The following is a 19,168-nucleotide window of genomic DNA, read 5'->3' on the forward strand; positions in this document are numbered from 1 at the left end:
AGCGAGCGAGAGCATATGTGTGTAGGGTATTAGATAGCAGGTATTAGGTGTATATCTTGTATAAGACATTTATTTAAATGGTGATTTCATTGGATGTGCACTGTTAATTAATGCTTGTATATCTAAAAAAAAAAATTAAAAGAATAGCAGGCCTATATAAATGACTTTATTATAGCCAATTCGCACATTTATGGACTGGGCCAAATCTTATCTTTCAAATGGCCGAGTTAAATTTGGATTTAGTATCACCAGGCGTGCATGAAGAACAGATAATGAAATCTACTGTATGTACAGTAGGTTTTTTATTCTTGCCAGAGCTCCGCCATTTTGAAACTGATTTAAAATCGGATGGTTGCTAAATGCTCAAAATAGGGGAGACAAACTAACTGCGCTCCAATATGCCAATAACGTTCAGTTTTGTGGTATATAATCCCGAGTAATACGATTTTTTTTTTATTTGCTTGCAAAAAGCTAGAAGCCTTTGGGAAATGTAGTTCTGAAAGATTCCAATGTTCATTGAAAGCTCTGGGTGTCCTCTTCTCAAAATGACAAAAAATTACTACATTCACCGATGGCCGGTAATTCAAAATGGTGGATTTTCACGATCACAACACCACATTTCAAAAACTAAAACCTCACTAATAACACTTTAACCTATTGGTAAACAAACGTATTGATGAAAATATACATTATAACTGCTGTTGTGACATGGTTATGATGTTTATTCTTGAATACGTTTGAAAGAAAAAACTATAATTTTGTCAGACAGTCTGGAGAGCTTGATTTATGACGTGATGTCATTTTGGGACCGGTAGCAATACCGGTCCAGTCGGGCTTAAGAGGTTAAGCCATACTGGGTAGACTCCCCTGTTATTTATTCTTGCTAACCAGAAAACAGGCAAATATACTTGACTGTTCCAAGAGTTCAGACGGAATTAGGAAAGAAGGCCTTTATGTTTTCTGCACCATCTGCATGGAATAGTCTGCAAAAGTAACTTCAACTTCCGGATCTAGTCAGACATGGTAAAACTATAGAAACAGACTCTATTGATGTTTTCAATTGTTTTAATTGAAATTACATGGCTTCCCTGCACTGCAAACTGTAAAGCACTTTTGAGCTGCTTGTAGTGTGTGTGTGTGTGTGTGTGTGTGTGTGTGTGTGTGTGTGTGTGTGTGTGTGTGTGTGTGTGTGTGTGTGTGTGTGTGTGTACTCTATGAAACTACCGTACTGCTGCCATTCTTGTCCAGGTTGCTCATGGAAATGATATTTTAATCTCAATGGGTCTAACCTGGTTAACTAAAGGTTAATGAAGTGAAATACACTATACACCTCATACATAAGGTTGTGATTTGTCCGTCACAGTTAAAATGTCTGGAGGGGAAAGCTGGTGTGGGATCTTCAGAAACAACACCCTCCAAGTAGATACTTGAGAGATACAGCACCACTGGGCCACATAAAAAAGAAAAAAAAAGAAAGTTAAATAAAATTCTCAACCCTCTCTGGTTGTCTGGAGTGAAATCCTCGTAGATGAGTAATAATTGATACACGTTTGGGGCCTGGATTGCCAGCTGCTGGGTGTCCAGGGTATTTCTTTGAATACACTGGAATTTGATTATGCAGTCTTTCATCTACATTTCATCCATTTTATTCTCCCTTCCCTACACAAAAAAAACCTTTTCACCCATTTTCTGATTGGTGCTGATGATGCAACAGGGAGGGAAAAAAAGAAAAAAAATAACTTTCTGAGTTGTAAAAAGTGAACCTGGATATTCTCTAGGTTTCTAGGGGATCTGCTCCTTTACACTGTAAAGCTCCATGACATTGCTCTGGTTTTCTGGCTGATTGCACTAAAATACACTGAGTTTCGTATAGTTTCTTCTTAGAGTGATGCTGGTCTTGTTGCTCAAACATACTAATACTGAGTTAATGTGACCATTTGAAAGATCCAGATTTTCAGATTCATACAACATCCCTCTCCACAGGAGGCTCAAATCTGGCACGGAGGTCAAGTGTGTGTATGTGAAGTTATGTGACTTCATGCCATTTGGCTAGAAGGGGGAGCGGCCTATCACAAAATGGCCTATAACTTCCAAATGGACCCACAGACTTGCACAAGATTTAGTTGAAATGTTGGTCATGATGACCTGTTCATGCCAATCGGCAAAAAAAAGGGGGTGGGGTCTGTATTCATAAAGCTGAGACGTCATTAAAGGTTATTCCAGTGTTGTTATTATTTGTCCTGGCAAGTGGTGTTCCACATCTGAAAACACCTCGTCGAAAAGTACACAATCTGTGGAAGACCACCTGCCAATCAGAGGCTGGGAAATATATAATTTTTTTTAATTACTGAATTTAACTGAAAAATCCAGATTAAAGCTGCCTGTGCCTCTGGGAGTCTGTAGAAAACCTTTGTAACGCCAGGCCTGAATAGTGATGCAGAACTTTATTTCTGCTGGACATTAACCCTTTCACTATCACACTACAAAAGGGTTAATCCTTTCACTGCGACATGTCATAAGGTTAACCCTTTCACTGCCACACGACAAAGGGTTAACCATTTCACGACCACACTACAGAAGGTTAACCCTTTCACTACCACACTGCAGACGGTCTGTAGTATGGTAGTGAAAGGTTAACCTTCTGTAGTGTTGTCGTAAAAGGGTTAAGCCCACTCTTTCCTTTCTCGTTTCTCTGAAATTGCGTACTCCAACTTTAACGCAGCCTAAAGCGATGGGATACTAGGACCTGTCCATCACTGTGGATAATGTAGCCGTGGCTTCATCCCCGACCGTCAAGAATCTTGTCTACTGTAATGCACTACTAGCTGGTCTACCAACCACCGCCACCAAACCACTTCAACTCATAGAGAATAGAACGCAGTTGCCCGCCTGATCTCCAACCTACCAAAGTCAGCTCATGTTACCCCACTTCTTAGAGAGCTGCACTGGCTCCCCATCGCTGTACAAATCCGCTTCAAGGTCCTCAACCTGGCATATCGTGCAGCGAAGGGAACTGCTCCCGCCTACCTCCGGTCAATGGTCTCTAACTGCACACCCTCAAGACCCCTCTGCTCTACATCTTCTGGCCGCTTCAGACACACTCTCATCCGAGCTCCGGGGGGGGGTAGCATCAAAGAGAAGCCGGCTATTAACTTCCCACCACAGTCAGGACAGCCGAAACCTGACCAATTTCCCACCATTGACTAAAAACACACTTCTTCAATCAATATCTGAAATTTAAAAATTACATTTTTTTTAAAGATATTTTTATTGTTTTTTTCCCTTTTTACACAAACAACAAAAAGACATTGAAATTAAAAGATTGACATTGAAATATGAATGAAAAAATATATATAATAATAATAAAAATTACAAAAATATAAAGCAACACCAACAAGCACGAAGTGTTCTGTATAGAGGCCCAAGGCGTATTACAAGAATGCAAAAAGGAAAGAAATTAAATAAAAAATTTAATGAACAGGCATGACTTTGAATAAAAGTAACTCACATCTTGGGTACGTAATACAGATACACTAATTAAGTAAATGATAAATGAAATTACAATAAACAAACTGAGCCCTCCCAGTAACCCACCCCCCTACGCCCCCCCCCCCCCCCCCCCCCCCTCCCCCTATACACACATGCACACACACATTCACACACACAAGCTGCATCTACATATTTAACTACTGGGAGTGGCTGGGGTGGGATCTAGCATCTAGTCAGTGTCTGCTCGACAGGTACAGGAGAGCTCCGATAGATCCAGCATGTCAGTTCACACAGGAAGGATAGACCCCTTGGACACCAGCAGGTCAGCTCATCCAAAAAGGAGAGGCCTGACAGCCATAACAGTACAGTTCGCCTGGGAATGAGAAACCCAGCAACCCAGACTATATTTGAGAGAGCAGGTGAATATCGGGATCAGCCGGGAGGCAGACGCTGTAGTTCGTTAACATGGCTGCCATATGTTGTAAAATGTTTTACTTGAACCCCTGATAGTGTATTTTATTTTCTCAAGTTTGAGAAAGAACTTGACACTATTGAGCCATTGTGCTATAGAAGGACTGCTGGCAGATTTCCAGTCTAACAATATAATGCGTCTCGCTAAGAGAGATGTAAATGCGATAATTGTTTTTTGTTTAGAGTTAAGAGCTAGTGTCTCAGTAGGGGTTCCAAAGATTGCTATCAGTGGACATGGCAACAGATCTAAATTAAGTACTGTGGACAAAGTGTCGAAAATACCACTCCAGTAGGTGTGGAGTTCTGGACACGTAAAGAACTTGTGACTAAGATTGCAGGGTGTGTTATGACACCTGCTGCATTTATCCTCCACCTCCGGGTATAACTCAGAGAGCCTGGATTTGGAGAAATAAACTCTATGTAGTACTTTGAGTTGTATGAGGCTGAGAAGAGCACAGGACGTAGTGGTGTGTATTCTCTCTATGGCCTCATCCCACCAGTCATTATTAAACTCGATCCCCAGCTCCCGTTCCCATTTGGTTCTAGCTTTGGTTGAATCACTGTTGTTGAATGACATAAGGGTATCATAGATCCTTGAGATAGATGCTCTTTGGTGTGTATTGGAAGTGAGTAGGTCAGTCCAAGGCTGTTTGGGGGGGAGTAAAGGAAAGGAGGGAAAATGGTAGCTGTACAGTGTCTCAGCTGAAAGTATCTAAAAAGATGGGATGGGGGGAGTCCAAAGGAGGATGACAAGTGAGAAAAGCTGCAGAACACCCCATCCACATATAGGTCCTTACCTTTATTGTGCCACTGAGAAAATGTTGAGTCTGTATAATGGGGGGGGGGGGGGGGGGGGGGCAGATGGTTTTTACATATTGGGGCCATTGTGGATGCAGAACAGAACTTAAAATGGCGTCTAAGTTGCTGCCAGATCCTTAAAGTGTTAAGAACCACTGGGCTATCTGTAAACTGGCTAGGTTTAAAAGGCAGAGAAGAATAGATAAGGGCAGGTAGGGAAGATGAAGAGCAGTAGTGAGACTCTAACCTACACCAGGGAGTGTTAGGAGACTCAAGCCAGTAGTTGACCTTGTGAATGTGTGCAGACCAGTAGTACAGTCGAAAAATGGGCAGTGCAACGCCCCCACTTAGCTTGCATCTCTGAAGGAGAGCTTTGGAGATTCTGGGTGTTTTGTTGCCCCATAAAAAAGAGCCTATCATTTGGTCAAGTGTCTTAAAGACGTTTTGGGACAGGACTAGAGGGATATTTTGAAACAAATAGAGAAATTTGGGTAAAATGTTAATTTTTATGCTGTTCACTCTGCCAATCAACGAGAGTCGGAGAGTGTTCCATCTCTGAAGGTCAGACTTGTTCTTGGAGACATGGGGGCTGCAAAGTTAGCAGAGAACAAGCCAGATATTGAACGGGTGACATTGATTCCAAGGTATTTAAAGCCGGACGTGCTAAATTTAAAGGGCAAGTTCGAGTGTTGCAAATTCAGGGCAGAGTTATTAATGGGGTAACATTCACTCTTTGAAGATTTTATTTGTACCCCGAAAATGAGCAAAAATGGTCCAGGATGGATAGAATGGCTGGGATACCAGAAGAAGGATTAGTTATGAACAATAGAAGATCATCCGCATATAGAAGAAGTTTGTGCTCAATTTCCCCACGTATCACACCCTCAAACAAAGAACCTCAAAGAGGACCCCAGTGTGATAGAGAGCGGTTCGATTGCCAGGGCGAACAGCAGGGGGGAAGAGGGCAACCCTGGCGTGTCCCACGTGTGAGAGTGAAGTAGTCGGATCAGTTGTCGTTCGTATGTACGCTAGCCTGAGGAAAAGTGTACAGAAGATGAATCCATGCAATAAACCTGTCTCCGAAATCAAATTTGTCCAGTACTGCAAAAAGATACTCCCATTCAACCCGGTCGAATGCCTTTTCGGCATCGAGGGAGATTACGATTTCAGGTGAATCAGTCTGGCTTTTAGAGTATATCAAATCAAAGAGTGTACGAGTGTTAAAGAAGATGTGTCTGCCCTTAATAAAACCTGTTTGCTCCTCCGATATTATTCCCGGGAGCACCCCCCCCCAAGCGAGAGGCCAGTAGTTTTGCCAGCACCTTTACATCGACGTCGAGGAGAGACAGGGGTCTAAATGAACCACAGGAGGATGGATCCTTGTCCTTTTTCAGAAGCAGGATTGTAGATGCTTGGGTTAAAGTGGGAGGTAAAGAACTACCCTTAACACTTTCAGTGCCGTTCACGTAGATCTACGGTTCTGTCATCCGATCGTTGAGTGCCGGAAACGTAGATCTACGTTTCTGTCACGGTATTTCTTTTATTATCTATATCCATTCATAATTTAGCGGGGCACCTTGTGCATACTGTTCTGAGTGTGTCTAAGCGGGCAGACGGTATTATACCGCCCTCTAACGTTTTCGGCCAAAAATGCACCCGGTTAGAAATGGGTTCGTTTATTTTCTATACTGAGCTGCGGCGTCTGGGCGGGTCCTAAATACTCCGGCAAAACACACGCTTATAGGGATGGCTTGGACAACTGACCCCGCCCGCCCGTTGAAGAGCAATGCCCAATAACGTCGGAGGGACGATCGCTGTGGATAACTGGAATAGCGATGAGATTATTGGATTATTTTTTTTCCATTACTTCAGAGACCAGGTAAGGACACTATATTTGAAAGCTTGCATTGATCTGATATTTATTTCTACTGCGATTGAAGCTATATGTGTTTATGTGTCTGGCTGTTCTGCCGTTGGGATGCAGGAGGGGGGGGGGGGGGGGGGGGGCGCCGGTCTAAACCACATTGCATGCGTTCACCACAAAGGATAATAGTGATGATCTAGCGTTGATTTCAGGAAGATCCGATAATCAGACGAAAAATTACAACGTGTTTATTGAACTACACAAAAACGCTGTTTTCGTGTCTTTTGCCTGGAATTGCTCAGAAGCGGCCGGACTATGTTCATATTCAAAACGGTATCAAACGGAAATGTACTGATGAAAAAAGAATCTGTTTTTTGCACGTTGACCATGCAGAAGTAGCTCAATGAGACTCGAGGGCGTTATTAGACCCATAGCGATAATATAAAATATAGGTTTAGTTATACAAACTACAACTACGTTTACATGGGGTTAATGGGCGGCACGGAAGTGGTCACTTCCCGGAAGGGGCGTGGCACTCAATGTGTTAAGTGATTCCTTGTACATGGACAATAGAAGTGGGGACAGTTTGTTGTGGAATTTCCTATAGAATTCAACACCAAACCCATTGGGCCTGGAGCTTTGTTGGTCTGCATTGTCAAAATTGAACGTACTATCTCCTCAGTAGAGAGAGGTGCATCCAGGTCCAATACAGAGGCAGGGTCTATCTTTGGGGCTTCAAGCCCATCCATGAAAGCAGTCATTTTAAAGGTATCTGAAGGAAATTCTGATTTATAAAGAGAGGAGTAGTATGATTTAAAAACTTTATTAATATGAACAGGGTCAGAGGTTAGGTTTCCAGAGGGGTCTTTAATTTGAGGGATTGAGCAGGAAGCTGCATTCCTTTTGAGTTGATGGGCGAGTAAACGTCCTGATTTGTCTCCATGTTCATAGTATGTGCTGCTCCGCATCACAAGTTGAAATAAGGTCAAATTCCGCCTGTAAGTCCAATCGCTGTTTAAAAAGTTCGGGGGAAGGGTTTGAAGAATAGTTATGGTCTATTTGAAGTATCGTAGATGTGAGCTCTTGGAGCTTAGCTTTGTGTACTTTGTTCGAGGGAGCCGAATAAGATATGATTTGCCCTCTGAGAAACGCCTTCAATGTTTCCCATAATAAGGAAAAGGAGGTGGAATCGTTCTGATTTGTAACAAGAAAATCATCAATAGATTTTGAAATAAATTCACAGACCTTTTTATCAGATAGAAGGAAGGGATTCAATATCCAGAGCCGGGGGGTTCTGTTTTGAGAGGAAAATCTAATATCTAGGGTCAAAGGGACGTGGTCTGAGATAACAATACTTAAATAGTCAGACGAGTTGACACAGGGAAGCAGTGAACTATCTATAAAAAAATTATCAATTCTAGAATAAGAGTGGTGTACTTGGGAGAAGAAGGAAAATTCTTTGGCTGTAGGGTTGCGGAATCTCCAAGGATCTATGAGACCATGTTGTGACATAAATTCTGAGAATGCTTTAGACATATTCGTTTTAAGAGAGAGGTTGCGTGAGCTGGAGCGATCCAAAGCAGGGTTAATTGAACAGTTCAAATCTCCTCCAAAAATGGGAAGATGGGAATTTAAAAAAGGGAGACAAAATTACATTTTTAAACGAAATAAATAAAACGTCTTTGCTTTGCTACTAAATAATCGTAGCGGCCCATACCTATATTACTAACTACTATGCTAACTAATATGTCTTTACTACTATGCAGTGGTGCGTTATTGAAATCATCTGGGCTTGCACGCACCACGTGCACGCGCGCTCCCGGCGCGTGCGCGCGCTCCCGCGAATGCGCATTTAATGTCCCCTCGCTTGAGCACAGACTAAAGACAGTGCCTAATTGCCTCTACGAATGGAATGTAACACATGTCTTCACAACAAGTTACACTGTAAACCCGAATAAGTTTCCAGAACTTAAAAAAATTGAGGCCATGTATGGCCTCAATTTTTTTAAGTTGATAAACTCAAATGTTTTCAGTTGGCTAAGACTTACAATTCTCAGTTAAGGCAACTCAAATATGGTCTGTTACTGTGACTTAAGGTTCTCAGTTAAGTCAAATCAAATATGGTCAGTTACTCTGACTTACAGTTCTCAAGTGGAGTCAACTCAAATATGTTCAGTTACTGTGACTTACAGTTCTCAGTTAAGGCAATTCAAATATATTCAGTTACTGTGACTTAAGGTTCTCAAGTGGTGTTAACTCAAATATGTTCAGTTACTGTGACTTACAGTTCTCAGTTAAGGCAATTCAAATATATTCAGTTACTGTGACTTAAGGTTCTCAAGTGGTGTCAACTCAAATATGTTCAGTTACTGTGACTTATAGTTCTCAGTTAAGGCAATTCAAATATATTCAGTTACTGTGACTTAAGGTTCTCAAGTGGTGTCAACTCAAATATGTTCAGTTACTGTGACTTACAGTTCTCAGTTAAGGCAGTTCAAATATGTTCAGTTACTGTGACTTAAGGTTCTCAAGTGGTGTCAACTCAAATATGTTCAGTTACTGTGACTTACAGTTCTCAGTTAAGGCAATGCAAATATATTCAGTTACTGTGACTTAAGGTTCTCAAGTGGTGTCAACTCAAATATGTTCAGTTACTGTGACTTACAGTTCTCAGTTAAGGCAGTTCAAATATGTTCAGTTACTGTGACTTAAGGTTCTCAAGTGGTGTCAACTCAAATATGTTCAGTTACTGTGACTTACAGTTCTCAGTTAAGGCAGTTCAAATATGTTCAGTTACTGTGACTTAAGGTTCTAAAGTGGTGTCAACTCAAATATGTTCAGTTACTGTGACTTAAGGTTCTCAAGTGGAGGCAACTCAAATATGTTCAGTTACTGTGACTTAAGGTTCAACCTTAAATCCATGTGATTAAGTTAACAGAACTCAACGACATTGAGGCCATCCCATGCCTCATTTCTTTTAAGTTAATCAACTCAAATTTTTAAGTTAATCAACTCAAATATTTGCAGTTACTATAACTTAAGGTTCAGTTTTAAAACCCATGTGAAAAAGTTAACAGAAAAATAACTACACAAGCACATTATATCAACTTCAAACAACTCTTTTATTTTTTTCTATTCAAAGAGTATAAAAGAGTATACATATATAATCTGTATGTTAGCAATGTACAATAACACTGTAAACACCGTACGCTGTTTTTGGACTATATATGTTAACAATACCGACCAGGTATTAGTGCCTTGCAAAGTGCAGATATGAAGTTTTCCCCTTTTTTTGTATGCATTTAGGAGGTTTTGTTCTTCATCGAAACTATTTATCTTACAAAAACATTGTGTTACAACTTCAAACTCTTTATATTTATTTCTATTAAAAGAGTATACATCTATTTATCTTACAAAAACTTTGTGTTGCCCTCTCCAACATTATGGCAATGTTAAAATTGAAAATATATATAGAGAGAAAATATATATAGAAAATAAATACATGCATGTTATAACATGTACATACAATGTAATGTATATTACACATTTAATCCCTCTGGTCACAATAGTGTAATAATGTTTGTTATAAGGCTCTGAAAATGTTACTGAATGATGTATCAATGTATTTCCAGCAAATATTGAAATAATAAAGGGTCTCAATATGTGCAGTGCACATGACCAGAGCCGTTTACATCCTGGCTGAATTACTCAAATTTGTATAGTGTGGTCATAGAATGAGCAAACATGTTGACGGCAACTATTGTGACCGTTGGGATAACACAGTGTATCTATGTACAGTACAGAATAAAATGTATAGATTATCTGAAAATTGTCAATCCGCTTGGCACATGTAAAATTCACAAACGTTGTGCTGTATATTGGGTCCTGCCAATGTGGAACCAAAATACCAATCCACATTACATGCTATACAGCTGGCAATACTGTTAATAGTGCACATACCTACATATGGAAATGCAGCTGCATGTATTTGCTCCATGATGTATCATGGAACAAGATGGTGTTTTCATTGAAAGAGTTAGTCAGAATGTCAGAGGCACCATCCGTCATTTAGAGCAGGCTATGTTTGCAGAATGATAACTAGAACACTACAGTACTCTGTACTAAGAACACTATACAGTACACTAACTATACTGCCCTGTCAAGGCAGACCGCAGTAACTTCCAAACAGTGAAACTGAGAAAAATGGCTTTAAAGTTTTTTGACTTGCCATCCAAAATGTGTTATAGGTAGATAGATGATAGTACCCAGATTTAACATGTATTAATGAAGTAATCTTTAGGCATACAAAAATATGACGTAGTTATTTTAATTAACCCCAAAAAAGCAGATACTGCACTCTGCTGCACGATTTCCTTAAATAATTATACAGGTAATGTACAGGCAAAGTGCAGTAACTTCAAATGCAATGTTGTTTTCCCTCCAGCTTTCATAACTTCACCTAGCCATTTTATTTGGATCATCATCATTCCAATATATTCAGGTATTAAATTTCATTTTCAAAATGGCTAGGTTAAGTTATGAAAGCTGGAGGGAAAACAACATTGTATTGGAAGTTACTGCACTTTGCCTGTACATTACCTGTATAATTATTTAAGGAAATCGTGCAGCAGAGTGCAATATCTGCTTTTTTGGGGTTAATTAAAATAATTATGTCATATTTTTGTATGCCTAAAGATTACTTCATTAATACATGTTAAATCTGGGTACTATCATCTATTTACCTATAACACATTTTGGATGGCAAGTCAAAACACTTTAAAGCCATTTTTCACTGTTTGGAAGTTACTGCGGTCTGCCTGGGTTTTGAGTGTGATTTTGTAGTTACTGCAGTTTTTAAAACCCGATATCTCCAAAACTGAGCGACATTAACATCTGAAACTTGGTCACAAGATAAAACATTTATTGACAAGGTCAATTTCACTCATAACTAAATTTTTACTTTTTTCAAGTTACTGCGGTTAGCCCTTGACAGGGCAGTATACTACTGCCTACAAGGTCTCAAGGATACAGTCCCACTCTCAGCATACAAGATCGATGGTCTGCTGCTGCTGACTCCCAAGCGATTCATTCAAGTGAAACGGAACTGAGTCCAGCTAATGGTGAATAGTTATTTTATTAATCAATTATTGTGTCTTTATTCACTCTAGTTGTGTAATTGACCAGTTCATATTCTGTATAAGTTCATATTCTGTATATGTTAATAATAACGCTTCTGTGTTGCGTTTATGGCTCCTGGTATATCGCCTTGTACTCTGTACTGAGAACACTAACTCTACCACTGCCTACAAGCAATGGAAGCAGTCAGAGCAGAGTGGCATTTATGCCCATTGCCTCCTATTGTTCCTCGAGAAACAAACGTTTGGGACTTGGATGTTGCCTTTGAGATTCTGATAAACTCTTTCAACTCTAAAACTTACTTGGATGAAATTACAATAATGCCAGCTATAGACGGTTAAGAAAATTCGAACTGTAAAACTCTCAAATGTAAACATATTACATAAAAAATAAAGAACAAGGTACATTGAGTAGTTTGGACCTATTGGCTGAACATCTGCAAAGTAGTACAGCAACTTTTGAAGGTATTATTTTGACATGACAAGACATTTCAGATGAGTTTCTATAGACACACTTTTGAGGTGTTGGTAAGTGCTTTGGGGTAGTGCATAGATTAGTCCAAACATTACAGGAAGGAATCACCAAATCTGGGGAAGCTGATCATAATATGACTTTCAATGACAATAGAGATTGTCACAGGCTGGTAGTGAACTGGACTTGTGTCATGATCACTGATTACAGTAAGGAATAGAAACTCATCTGAAAGAAGGATGTGGGGTGAGGTATTAATTTCCTTGTCATGTCAAAATAATACCTTCAAAAGTTTAATGCGAGAGCGGTCAGGTGACGTAGCGGAGATTGCGTTCGTCACCAACGCTGGAGACACTGGATTCGCGTGTTCGAATCCAACTCCCTGCGTTGTCACCAGCTTGGCTGGCCGTTCACACTAATACAATTCGGCAGTATTAGGGGGTGGGGAAGCTGGCGGGTGGGAATCTGGCGTTGTGGACAGCGACGCCTACAGGTCAGGTCTCGGCGCTTGCTAAGCGGGGCAGGACTTGGTGGAGATAGCGTGCCCTCCCACGCGTTACACTTCACCAATGAGAGCCCTCGCTGCCAAGTGAAAAGACGTCACTGGCTGTCGGCGCACGTCTCGGGGGAAGCGTGCGATCGACTCGGGACGCCCTTATACCGACTCGTAGGAGAACATGCATACAGCACCAGGTAGGGGGGGGGGGGGGGAATTGGCACAACGACTAATTGGGACGGGGAGAAAATCCATTGAAAAATCAGAAGAAAAAAAATTATTGCATCATCAAGTCATTCTTGAGAGTCTGCAACCTGGGCAACAGTTTACCAGCTTCTAGACCTAGTAAAATCTTCTGAATGAATTCAAAAGTGTTGGTAAGTCCCTTGGGGTAGCTGAGGTGTAGTGCATAGATTAGTCCAAACATTACCAGGAAGGAATCACCAATCAGAGATTGTCACAGGCTGGTAGTGAACTGGACTTGTGTCATGGTCACTGATGACAGTAAGGAGGGCCACTGCAACACCCTGAAGCTCTGGCTCATCAGGCGTGTCCTGAAGGAATGAAAGAGACATAATAATCACAAATAAATCCATGGTTTCTACAAAGTGCAGCACAAAGCTAAGTATATGGAGTTGTGTTTGTAAGTTGTTTATATTTTAGTTAGAACTATTTTTTTGGTGAGAAGGTTATTTTTATTTAACCAGGTTAGTCCTGTCGAGATCAAATATCTCTTTCACAAGGGAGACCTGGAAGGAAGGAAGACTGATACTTAGCATTTTGATTAACTGTTCACTTAATATACAGTTGTACTGTAAATTATTTTCACTCGGACTCACTGTGCAGGTTTTGAAAAATCCAGAGACTTCCTCATGCAGATACACAGGCAGGGCATGGAGAACAGTGGTACGCCTGGTGTGAACATCATGGATTTCCTATTAAGATGTAAGATTAAGAAGAAAAAAGAATTGTATTATATGGAAATGTTTACTGAACAAAGCTGATTTTAAACAGTCCAATCAGATATGTCCACAAATAACATGTTCACATCTTTAATGCAATCAGAAAAATGGCAAACACAATGGTGGACTAATTGTAAAATTCAAAAGCTCATTTGAATCATTGAACCTGTTCAATGTTACAGAGGTTCGACCTATGACATGTCATGTATAATAATCTATTCACCTGTTCATCGTGGATTTTTTTAAATGTGAGCCAAAGCATCTGCCGTGTTCCCAGTTTTGGACGCCTTCTGTCTGAATAACGTCATCAGTCGCGGAAGATGGCGGTCAAGCTCAGCGTAGAATGTGTTGGGCAGGTTCTGGTTGGCAATCAGCTGGAACTCGGCATACACCTATATTTAAAAACAGCAGGACAATATAGTATATCAACATCAATTAGTCACTTCAACTTGGTGGATCTCTTACTTTGTTTGGTTTGGGCTTCAGAGCATGACGGCGGGATTTCTGGCATTTTGATTAACTGTTCACTTAATATACAGTTGTACTGTAAATTATTTTCACTCGGACTCACTGTGCAGGTTTTGAAAAATCCAGATACTTCCTCATGCAGATACACAGGCAGGGCATGGAGAACAGTGGTACGCCTGGTGTGAACATCATGGATTTCCTATTAAGATGTAAGATTAAGAAGAAAAAAGAATTGTATTATATGGAAATATTTACTGAACAAAGCGGATTTTAAACAGTCCAATCAGATATGTCCACAAATAACATGTTCACATCTTTAATGCAATCAGAAAAATGGCAAACACAATGGTGGACTAATTGTAAAATTCAAACGCTCATTTGAATCATTGAACCTGTTCAATGTTACAGAGGTTCGACCTATGACATGTCATGTATAATAATCTATTCACCTGTTCATCGTGGATTTTTTTAAATGTGAGCCAAAGCATCTGCCGTGTTCCCAGTTTTGGACGCCTTCTGTCTGAATAACGTCATCAGTCGAGGAAGATGGCGGTCAAGCTCAGCGTAGAATGTGTTGGGCAGGTTCTGGTTGGCAATCAGCTGGAACTCTGCATACACCTATATTTAATAACAGCAGGACAATATAGTATATCAACATCAATTAGTCACTTCAACTTGGTGGATCTCTTACTTTGTTTGGTTTGGGCTTCAGAGCATGACGGCGGGATTTCTGGCATTTTGATTAACTCTTCACTTAATATACAGTTGTACTGTAAATTATTTTCACTCGGACTCACTGTGCAGGTTTTGAAAAATCCAGAGACTTCCTCATGCAGATACACAGGCAGGGCATGGAGAACAGTGGTACGCCTGGTGTGAACATCATGGATTTCCTATTAAGATGTAAGATTAAGAAGAAAAAAAGAATTGTATTATATGGAAATGTTTACTGAACAAAGCGGATTTTAAACAGTCCAATCAGATATGTCCACAAATAACATGTTCACATCTTTAATGCAATCAGAAAAATGGCAAACACAATGGTGGACTAATTGTAAAATTCAAAAGCTCATTTGAATCATTGAACCTGTTCAATGTTACAGAGGTTCGACCTATGACATGTCATGTATAATAATCTATTCACCTGTTCATCGTGGATTTTTTTAAATGTGAGCCAAAGCATCTGCCGTGTTCCCAGTTTTGGACGCCTTCTGTCTGAATAACGTCATCAGTCGCGGAAGATGGCGGTCAAGCTCAGCGTAGAATGTGTTGGGCAGGTTCTGGTTGGCAATCAGCTGGAACTCGGCATACACCTATATTTAAAAACAGCAGGACAATATAGTATATCAACATCAATTAGTCACTTCAACTTGGTGGATCTCTTACTTTGTTTGGTTTGGGCTTCAGAGCATGACGGCGGGATTTCTGGTCAACCATGTCATTACATGCTTTGCGGAATCGGTCGCTGATGACTAGCTCGCGGGGGCGCACAGAACACACACGCAGATGCGCCGCTAGAGTATATAAACCAGGCTTAAGAATCACAAGTTTCACTTTAAAACACACAGAATGTGCCAAATGTTAACACAGGAAAGAGAGCTGATCTATATTACCTCAGACTCCATTTCGAGAGCAGGCCAGAGGTCCATGAGCTCTTTCACTGGTGGGCTGGACTTCACTATGGTCTGTCGGCGCAGGGCAAATGTGGTCTGCATCAGCTTTCTATGTCACAAATACATGTAGAATGTAAAACGTTAGGTTGGCAATAGTTTAGCAATAGGTTAAAAGTGTACTTATATCATTTTAAGTTTTCTATTTGCGATCGTCTATTCTGACCCGGAACCGGAAATGTTGAACCATCGGAATTGTAGTTTACTTGCCATTTTGTAGAGGAGATCGCTAGCTATCGGCCTGCGTTGAAATTTCTCCGATCTACACTTCCTGTCACATACTATGGTGGTTCAAAGTTCAGCGTTCTGAATAAATCATATCAATAATTGTTATGATTCGCGATAATAAGCTACAAAAGGTAACGTTTTTGACAAATATTGAAACGCAGTCAGTTTCTCCACACTATTGTTACCATGTAGGAAGAATTAGATCTGAAATTAGTTTCAAAATGGTTACACTGTGGGGGAAATAAAATAGTACAGTCGATTACAGTAAATATCAGTATCTGTTATTATGCACGCCTGGTGATACTATATCTAAATTGAACTCGGCCATTTGAAATATACTATATGTATATATATATAAATGTGCTAATTGGCTATAATAAGGTAATGTATAAGCATATATTCTATATTCTATAATAATATTTCAAATTGCATTGGTCCGGATGGGAGAATTCAGTACTGTATATACAGAACCTTCAGTTTGATCATCTTCCCTTTATCAATTTCCTTAGATCTTTTGTACACATGATCTCAAGAGGGTACTGAATGTTTAAGTTTGGTCATTATTATCATGGTTTTATTCACTGTCAAAGATGAAAAGAAAAATCATAATTCATATTTTCCTTTGTTTCATCACAATTTAAGCAAGCCTAGTAATAGACACAATATTTCTGACACTGAGAATACATTCATTGAGGTCCATAGATGTTCCTAGATACCAAGAATATGCAAATAGCCCTTGTAGAAGTGGAGCAATATTCCATTTACCTAGGTATACATTTTATGCAGATTTTCACCTGGGGTGGAACAGGTCACTAGTTACAACAATGCTTATGTAACTATTAAAAACGTACATTTTAATCACGAAACAAAATGGCAGACTAACGTTAGCTAGCATGCTAGCTAGCTAACGCTAGTAGCATGCTAGCTAGCTAACGCTAGTAGCATGCTAGCTAGCTAACGTTAGTAGCATGCTAGCTACTGTAATAATATGCAATACTATTTGCTAAAACAAGCTCCAAACTATTTGCCACGGCACAGAGATAACATTTAGTCAAACGATAACAGCCCGGTGATGGTATCTGAACGTGATCATACTATTCCCATAAGAACTCACTTACCAGTTAACTAGTATACTATCTAGCATGCTAGCTAATAATGCTAACAATGCTACAAGCTTCGTTCTGCACTGTAGGCTACTAGTTGCTTGCCACCACGTAATAATTCACAAAGTAGCATGTAGTCAAACGATGACAGCAAGATTATGGTATGTGAATGGCATAATACATTATATTGTCAATGACTTACCAAGGAGTTTGGCTCAGACTATTTGTCAAGCCAGTAGTGAAGACATCATCGCGCGGCTCGCGCCAACAAGTTACGTTTGAATACCTCAAGTCCCGTGAGATCTTCTAGGTCTCGCGAGTTGCTTAGGACTACCCTCTCGAAGGGGAGGGGAGGAGGGGAGGAGGGGAGGAGGGGAGGGGGGAGGGGGAATCTATTCTCCACTTGCACAATCTGATAGTAGCCACTTCCGGCTGACTTCCGGTTGCCAATGGCACTTTCTGTCCCATCCAAATACATTGGTTTTAGCTACTTTTCTCCCCTTATTTAAACAACTTTGTCATCACAGAGAGGCAATGAAACGTTTGTATTATTATAGTATAGAATGTATTTAATAAGCAAACGTTTGTCAAAACCACTCAAGGAACACCTACAGGAGACTGCAATTCGAAACTGGCCCCTGTAAATGTCCTAACCCAACCCCCTCCAATGTACAGTAATTTACCTAGTATGGTTTTGTCAATATTCCAATGTACAGTTTTGCTTGTTCGTACAGAGTCCCAACCCCCTCCAATGTAAATGACCTATTATGGTTGTCAATATCCCAATGTACAGTTTTGCTTGTACAGTTGTACAGTGTTCCCGGCCCTACCCAACCCCCCCCCCCCCCCCCCCCCCCCTCCCCCCACACAACCCCACCCAACCTCCTCCAATGTACAGTTTCTACGTCAAATGTATATACTCCCTTTTCTGGACTCTTTTTGTATCACAAACGGTACTGTATTTGCAAATCTGGTATGTCATAGATGTAGCAGTACTGTCTGTATGTCATATATGTCCTGATGAATTGAAAATGGGGGACCCTGATGTAAACAAGACTAAAGTCTTTCTCTGGTCTGCATCCCCTTAACAATTGTGTGTATTGAGCTGCACTGTATTGTACCCATTCTGCAATCTGTTAATAAAGTTTTCAATCAATTCAATCAATCAATCAATCAGCAGGGTTTTTGGGCTGTATTTCATGTAAAAACGTTTACTGTTAGTTTCCTTGCTCAGCCAGCATTAGCTAACAGAAGCTAGTGGTTAAACAGGCCGGATTAGCTTTGAGCTAACTATCTTTCCCGACCCATGTATTCATTCCATTCTAAACATAACGTTAGTTTACAAAACATGACCTGTCTATATAACGTTGAGGAACAAATTATAAGTGTGTGGGTGTGTGTTTTGGTGAACATTGGACTGCAAACAGAAAATGCATCACAGTTACAGACAGTAGCTACTGTTAGCTGCACTCAGGCTGGCTGCACTCAGGCGGCGCGATCAGCCTGTTGGACAGGGAATGAAGATCTCCAGCGAACACTTCATTGCCTCGGATTATGTTGTTGGGGGTGGAAGGTTTGTCCAGAAGACCACTAATCAGCTGAAGCCTGATGCGGTTCCCTCGGTCTTCGACAGACAGACCGGCGCAGGCTCCCGGGAGCGATGGCTAGCTAGTTAGCACCAGCCGAGGACCGGCGTTAGCTGCCGGGAGCGATGGCTAGCTAGTTAGCACCAGCCGGGGACCTGGAGCGATGGCTAGCTAGTTAGCACCAGTCGGGGACCGGCGTTAGCTGCCGGGAGCGATAGCTAGCTAGTTAGCACCAGCCGGGGACCGGCGGCAGCTCCCGGGAGCGATGGCTAGCTAGTTAGCACCAGCCGAGGACCGGCGTTAGCTGCCTGGAGCGATGGCTAGCTAGTTAGCACCAGCCGGGGACCTGGAGCGATGGCTAGCTAGTTAGCACCAGTCGGGGACCGGCGTCAGCTGCCGGGAGCGATGGCTAGCTAGTTAGCACCA

This window comes from Notolepis coatsorum, assembly GCF_963971535.1.
Source record: "Notolepis coatsorum genome assembly, chromosome: 7".
NCBI lineage: Eukaryota > Metazoa > Chordata > Actinopteri > Aulopiformes > Paralepididae > Notolepis > Notolepis coatsorum.